This window comes from Sinocyclocheilus rhinocerous, unplaced genomic scaffold, assembly GCF_001515625.1.
Source record: "Sinocyclocheilus rhinocerous isolate Xijiao unplaced genomic scaffold, SAMN03320098_v1.1 scaffold1430, whole genome shotgun sequence".
NCBI lineage: Eukaryota > Metazoa > Chordata > Actinopteri > Cypriniformes > Cyprinidae > Sinocyclocheilus > Sinocyclocheilus rhinocerous.
The window spans coordinates 501,007-509,337 of NW_015636039.1; the positions used below are offsets into that span (position 1 = coordinate 501,007).

An 8,331-nucleotide genomic window follows, 5' to 3' on the forward strand; every position below is an offset into this window, starting at 1 on the left:
CCGATGAGGACGACGAGCATGCTGATGAGCTTCCCTGAGACTGTTTCTGACAGTTTGTGCAGAAATTCTTTGGTTATGCAAACCGATTGTTGCAGCAGCTGTCCGGGTGGCTGGTCTCAGACGATCTTGGAGGTGAAGATGCTGGATGTGGAGGTCCTGGGCTGGTGTGGTTACACGTGGTCTGCGGTTGTGAGGCCGGTTGGATGTACTGCCAAATTCTCTGAAACGCCTTTGGAGACGGCTTATGGTAGAGAAATGAACATTCAATTCATGGGCAACAGCTCTGGTGGACATTCTTGCAGTCAGCATGCCAATTGCACGCTTCCTCAAAACTTGCGACATCTGTGGCATTGTGCTGTGTGATAAAACTGCCTTTTATTGTGTGGCCTTTTATTGTGGCCAGCCTAAGGCAGACCTGTGCAATAATCATGCTGTCTAATCAGCATCTTGATATGCCGCACCTGTGAGGTGGATGGATTATCTCGGCAAAGGAGAAGTGCTCACTAACACAGATTTAGACAGATCTGTGAACAATATTTGAGAGAAATAGGCCTTTTGTGTACATAGAAAAAGTCTTAGATCTTTGAGTTCAGCTCATGAAAAATGGGGGCAAAAACAAAAGTGTTGCGTTTATAATTTTGTTCAGTGTATTTATCTATCTATGGCAGTCGTGGTTAGAGAGTCGGACTTGTAACACAAAGGTTGCGGGTTCTAGTCTTGGTACCGGCAGGGATTGTAGGTTGGGGGAGTGAATGACCAGCGCTATCTTCCACCCCCAATACCACGACTTAGGTGAGACCGTTGAGCAAGGCGCTTGAACCCCCAACTGCTCCCCGGGAAGCCCATCAAAAAATGGCTGCCCACTGCTCCGGGTGTGTGTTCACAGTGAGTGTGTGTGTGTGTGTGCACTTGGATGGGAGCACAAATTCCAAGTATGCAGATCACAAATTCTGAGTATGGGAAACCATACGTGGCTACACCTTTTCACTTAATAGACAAAATAATCATTGCTTAATATTCTTAGAGCTCATAGGTTTATCATTATGATGTTGTCATTGAGATTGTCATTGATATATATATATATATAATTTTGTTTTTTACTTATTGGGAGTTGTTGCCCATAAAGAGCATTTCAAAGCAGTCACATGAAAGTCTCCATGTCAACATGTTCTCAGTGTTCGAACTATACCGTGAACTTTGGAGGAGCCCACTTGTTGTTGTTGTTGTTGTTGTTTTATAATGAGGGGGGGGGTTTGCGCTTGCACGTACCTCAAAAGAGGGCTTACAAATGACTTACAAAGATACATAACAGCTACAAGTGTATGCACTACTTGCTTTATGCAAGCGCTATATAGGATAAATCACTATACAGGATTTACCCTATTATACTTTATCGACACGAATTGGTAGGTGAAACAACAAACAGCCACCCACAAATAGTCTATAAACAAAGCATCAGGCTGTCTTTTCAGATGACAGAAGATTTCTAGTTTCTTAGCAATCTATACCCAGTCTTGCACGTCTGTGTATGGATTTGGCCTTATGCCTTTACACCTGTTCACAATCACCTGAGTACTAATTACGAACACCTGATGTCACTTACCTGAGCACTATATCTGTTCACTCACCTCAGTATCTCATTGACTGGTCTCAAGGTTGCATACCTTACCCAGCATCATATGACCCCTTTAATACTTACCTTTTGAAGCTCTTCTTCAGTTTGTGTAAATAAAGAAGCTCTGAATCGTTCTTGTGTATGCCTCTCTCCAGCCGTGACACATGGCCAGTTAGAGTTTGAGTAATTTCTACTTATTTTAAGTATACTCCGCAATGCTCAAGTACATCTTACTCAGTCATGGATTGTAAACTGACAACGTAGCAATGAAAAAAAAAACATTCTATTAAAGCATGTGGTTCACTTCCAAACATGTAAGCAAGTAGATGGCTTGCAATCCCTTTTAAAATAGTATGTCCACTCAGTATAGTTGTTAACTACATAAAATCAGAGACCTCAATACTTGGTAGACAATACACAATGACTGTAACAATCAGTGGATATTGTGTTGGAGTATGAATGGGTCATTTTGTGTGGAAAATGAGCTCCAGATGTCACAAAACAGCAAGTTACTCAACCTAACAACAAAGCAACCATGAAACAGTTTAAATACAACTAGAAATTTTTAACCTTGTTAATTATTCATGCCCCAGTGCATGATGGGAACAACACAATCATAACTTTGATATTTACTTGAATCCTTGTAAACATAACAACCGATTCCAATTAAAATATACTTATTAGTTCAACCTTTAATTTCTACAAGCTTAAATTGAGTAGCCTACTAATATAGAATTTACTTTTTTCTTAAATTCTTGCCTGAACTAAATTATTTAATGTAGAAATTACATTTGTTCTGCTTCGTAAAAATATCAAGTTTTAATTTAAAGTATATTTTAAATCCTTGTTGTATTAATATTTTGACATGCCTTAAAGTACATACTACACTAAAGACATACTTCAGCTGCTGAGATCTCTTATGACTGCTCCTCATTGACAGGTTTCTGGATAAGAGTTCCAACAGAGGCCAGTGTTCTGTCATCATTACCCTTTATTTTACTTTTAATACTGTAACCATCTCTGGAAGGAAGGACCCAAAAGCAGAAGAATGCTTAAATCCAATGTATTGAAGCACAATAATAAACAGTACAACAGCCAAACGGCTCTAGACCAGCTCCAGTTCAGGACCAAGAGGAGATAGGAGAACGTTCAGGCAGGCAAGGTCAAAGTCCGGCACAGTTCACCAGCAACCAAATCCAATTCACAAGACGAGAAACAGAGTCAGGCAGGTGAGAAGATCAGGCAAGACAGATCAATCCAGGCAATCCAAAACTCAGTCCAGAACAGGCAGATGATCATAACAGTGAGGCAATCCAAAAAGGCGAACAGAACCCCAGGGGAAATCCAAACTCCAGAGTCAGTAACAGTCCATTAGGTCAGCAACACAAAACAGGCAATGGTCAGTGAGTTCTGAAGAGAAACAGGGAACCGCAACACAACTGGGCAGAAAAGAAAATTCTTGAGAAATACAAAATTAACTAAATAAGACTTAAACAAGAAAAGAAACAGAAGTCACTGGCAAAAAGCAGAGAAAGAAATAGGAGAGAGAAATCAAGCAGTAAAAGAAAAGACCTGCATGCTAACGAGATGAAACGCTATCAGCAGTGCGCGAACACATATGGAAGAACAAAAACATATATTTAAATATACAATATATAAAAATATAATATGCACACATATTTTTAAAGTAAAATGTAAGTATGGAATTAAGTAAAATCTACTTAACTAAGTTATGTAAAATTAGTAAAGGAAATACATAAATTTAACATGGTGTCACAGATTCACCAGCCACATCAGCCACACCAGCCACCCATAGGCCTACTTGTAAAATATTTGATTATAATTTTAACTGTAGTGTGTTATTTGTTATTACATTTAAAATTATTATATTTCACTTGTACTAAATTGCAACTTCACCATTACAAATGTGTAATTACAAATATTTTTCAATACAGAAATTACTTCAAAGTATTTAGTTTACTATAAATGCCAATAGACAATAGAAGCAATTTTGAAACGACACAAAGATGTATTTAAGTCCTAATTCAGTGGGTAAAAAAAAATCTCTTTTTAAAAGTATGGTAATGTGTACTTCTTTTTCACAGTCACAAATAAATTATATTTTTTATGAAGTACTTTTATTAATATTCTTTTAAAGTATAAATTATAATTATTATATTATAAGTACTGTTGGTTCTAGTATGGCAAAGTGTATTAATTTTTCACAAGGGCTGAAAATAGTACTGTCATTTTTTTGGTATAATAATCTGAGTGAAAAGACTATCTGTGCGCACCCTAACTGTGCTGCAATTTGAACATTGCTCATCTAAGATAAAAGTCCTCTGCTAAATGTCAAGGAACTAAGAAACACATCATTCCTTTGACCTTTGGACCACTCTGATCTTCAAAGGCCACAGAGCACCTCAAAATGAAAGACACTTAATTTTTACACAAATACTGCATGCCACATTTCTGAATGCATCAAAATCTCACAAATGATCTCAATGTGCGGAATGGGAAATAAAAACAGGCTTCAGAAAATTCATATACCGGAATTCAACTGAGCGAACATAAAAGGTTCTCTAAAAGTAGTTTTAAATAGATAGCTTATATTTTTTTCAGCTTTTATGACACATAATAAACACTAAGTTGGAAGTCATCCATTTGCAGGACCTAGTTCTGTGTTTAAAAGTAGTGGTTCTGAGTGAGCCGTCTGTGCTAAGAGCCACTGAAAATGGAGTGAGATGTCTCTTATATTTTATTTAGGTTTCTCTGTGGGGCACTGCCTCGACGCAAACCTCAAACCTTCAGCCCTCTGACGTATTACATTTAACAAATATGTTCTGCATGACAGTTTTAGCACTTTTCATTGACAACACAACGTGTATCAGAATCTGAATCAGAATGAGCTTTATTCGCCAAGTGTGTGCAAACACACAAGGGATTTGTTGTGTTTTTTTAGGAGCTCTTGGTACAAACACATTCATACATACTTTATATGACATTGAGAACAGAAAGAACATTTAAATATGTAAGATTAAGGAACAAAACTAATAATAATAATGTGGTATGCATCTGGAACTGTGGTATCCTGACTGCAATAGTTGTTGGAGTGCAATTCACATAATGGCCACAAGAGGGGACTATGTTATTATATTATTGGGCTGTTTTCTGTTAGAGGTTACTCTTCCGAGTGAGTGCTAAACCGGTACATTCTGTCGCCGCTCTTTGAGATTAAAAAGTTCCGTTTTTGGGGATACATGTCTTTTGTGTTTAATTGGCACGACACTACATATTTTTGGCGACGAGGATCAATGGATATTGATGACTGGACAGTTGTGGATGACAGAAGATTGTTGTGAGGTGAAAGTTTCGGCGGAAGTCGTTCTAAAAACTTGAGGTGAGGGAAAATATATGGCAAATGGCAGCTATAGGAACGTTGTCAGCTTTTGATGCAAAGAGTCAATCCTGGGAGGAATATTGTGAGATTCTCGAGCAGTTTTTTGAGGCAAATGGAATAGATGATGGGGACAGACAGAGAGCCATTCTGATTAGCGTCGTTGGTGCTCCAACGTACAGCTTGTTGCGCAATCTCTTAAGTCCTGAAAAACCAAAAGACAAAACATATCAGCAAGTTGTGTTGATCTTAAAGAATCACTATAACCAACAACCAAGCGAAATTGTACAAAGATACAAATTTGACTCGCGCACTCATAAGCCGGAAGAGTCTGTAACCGAATATGTTGCAGAGCTGCGAAGATTGGCACAAAATTGCAATTATGGAGCCACGCTAGAGCAGATGTTGAGAGATCGGATTGTATGCGGCATAAATGACGACAGAATTCAAAGACGTCTGCTGGCGGAATCAAATTTGACATTTGACAATGCATTGAAAATGGCTCTGTCTGTTGAAGCAGCAAATAAAAATATTCAAGATTTGCAAAAGCCCTCCTCTGCTGTGTGCCACAAAGTGAAAAGCTCCCCTACGCCAGGGCACAGTAAGAAAGATTACCGTCCGAACAGTGGGCAGTGTTATCGATGTAAAGGCATAAATCACACGGCTTCTACATGCAGATACAAAAGTGAAAAGTGTCATAATTGTGGGAAAATAGGACACATTGCTCGAGCTTGTGCAGAAAAGAAACCCATTCCTCAGATGGGTTCCCCTCGAGTGCAAAGATGGGCTCTGCTGATGAGTGCCTATGAATACACGATGGTGTATAAGTCCAAAGACAGCCATGCAAATGCAGATGCCTTAAGCAGATTACCCCTTCCGGAAGTGGAACAAAATCAAAGTAAGTCAAGTCAAGTTTTGATGTTGGATATGCTGGAGTTCGAACCAATCAGTGCCACGCAACTCAAAAGCTGGACAAACAAAGATGTGCTACTTTCTCAAGTTCGCAATTATGTGCTGAGGGGATGGCCAAATCAAGTGGATCCGTAATACAACCCCTACCATCAAAGGAAATTGGAGTTGAGTGTGCGCGATGGTTGTGTACTCTGGGGAGCCAGAGTAATTGTGCCCAGTCAGGGTCGGGTCATGCTTGTGAAACTGTTGCACCAATGACACACAGGAATGGCGAAGATGAAAGGATTAGCTCGTTCCTATTTTTGGTGGCCTGGGATGGATAAGGAAGTTGAGAAGGAGTCCCAACTTTGTGAAGAATGCATGAAGCACCGTAAAATGCCTCCTGTAGCGCCACTGCATCCCTGGGAATGGCCCGAGACCCCTTGGTCCCGTATTCACGTAGATTACGCGGACCCTTTCTTCAGAAAGATGTTTTTGGTGATTGTAGATGCACATTCTAAATGGATGGACATTTACCCCATGAACTCATCAACATCACAAGCTACCACTGAGAAACTGCGTCAAAGTTTCAGCATTTTCGGAATTCCTCAGATCTTGGTTTCTGACAATGGCTCCTGCTTCACAAGCACAGAATTTGAAAAATTCATGAAAAACAATGGGATTCGTCATGTGAGATCTGCACCATTCCACCCTTCTTCTAATGGATTAGCAGAGCGAGCTGTCCAAACGTTCAAAGAAGGCCTGAGAAAGGTGAAGGGGGACACCTTGGAAACTAGGTTATCACGATTCTTGTTTAACTATCGGATCACCCCACATGCTACAACAGGTGTGTCGCCTGCTGAGATGCTTATGGCAAGGAAGCTGAGATCTACTTTCGATCTTCTCTTGCCAGACATTAAAGCCAAAGTGCAGCAAAAACAACAAAAGCAACGGGAGAGTCATGACAAAAATGCGAAGTTGCGAGTTTTCACAACTGGAGATGACGTATTAGTGCGCAATTACAGTTACGGTCCCAAGTGGATACCTGCTGTCATTGTGAATTCCTCGGGTCCAGTCTCCTATACAGTAGCTGTTGGAAGCGGACAAATCCTGAAGCGCCATGTTGATCAAATCCGAATTCGACATACGGAAACATTTCAGGACTCCATCCAAGTAACAATGCCCTCTGACGGAAGTTCCCGGCTGCCTGAGATTCCCTGTTTTACTGAAACGGAAACGGTACCAGAAGTAGCCATTCCAAGCCAGGACACAACAACGGTGGTAGCTAAGGACAAGCTACACTCACCTGACAAGTTAGAGACACCAGCTGTACCACGGTTGCGTCGTTCTTCAAGGGAGAGACGCCCCCCTGTTCGTCTCCAGGACTATGTTCAGTAGCTGAGAACATAGCTTTAAACAAGTTATTAACAAGTTGTTTTGATCTCAGTTGTTATGGGGAAAATAATTCCCTCTTATTTTTCAAATAGTAAAGTTACTTATGGGTATTTTAGTAATCACTGCCTTTAAAAATTAGGGGGGGAGTAAATGTGGTATCCTGACTGCAATAGTTGTTGGAGTGCAATTCACATAATGGCCACAAGAGGGGACTATGTTATTATTATATATTATTGGGCTGTTTTCTGTTAGAGGTTACTCTTCCGAGTGAGTGCTAAACCGGTACATTCTGTCACCGCTCTTTGAGATTAAAAAGTTCAGTTTTTGGGGATACATGTCTTTTGTGTTTAATTGGCACGACACTACAGGAACAGAAGATTTATGTGCAGATTTGTGCATTATTTTACTGTATATAAAGCTGTATAAATAAAAATAAATATATGTATTTACATTATACTTGAGAGAGAGGCAATAATTAGTTAAGAAATTAATTAAAGAAGACAGGTCATTTCTGTGTTAGCTGTTTAAGCTGGAGATGGCATGGGGGAAAATTAGTTTTTATGCCTAGATGTTCTAGATGTGTACAGGGATCTGTAGCGTCTGCCTGAAGGAAGAAGTGCAAACAGGTTGTGGCCGGGGTGAGAGGGGTCTGTGATGATGTTACCTGCCCATTTCTTCACCCTGTAGTTGTACAAGTCCTGAAGGTTGGGTAGGTGCACACCAATTATCCTTTCAACAGTCCGTTGCAGTCGTCTTATATCTGATTTGCTGGCTGACCCAAACCAGACGGTTATAGAAGTGCACAGAACCAACTCAATAACAGCTGAGGAAAACTGTGTCATCTGTGCCTGTGGATGGTTGAACTTTTTCAGTTGACAAAGGAAGCACAACCTCTGCTGGGCCTTTTTCACAATGGAGTCAAGGTGATTGTCCCACTTCAGGTCCTGTGAGATGGTGGTGCCCAGGAACCTGAATGACTCCACTGCAGCCACAGTGCTGTTCATGATGGTGAGTGGGGGGAGTCCAGGGGGGT

The 8,331-nt window shown here is 40.2% G+C and overlaps 1 pseudogene; it reads left to right on the forward strand.

Annotated features, from left to right (window-relative positions):
• The first annotated feature begins 5,994 nt into the window (after nucleotides 1-5,994).
• On the forward strand, nucleotides 5,995-7,301 carry LOC107747627 (uncharacterized protein K02A2.6-like; annotated as a pseudogene).
• Nucleotides 7,302-8,331: the final 1,030 nt, after the last annotated feature.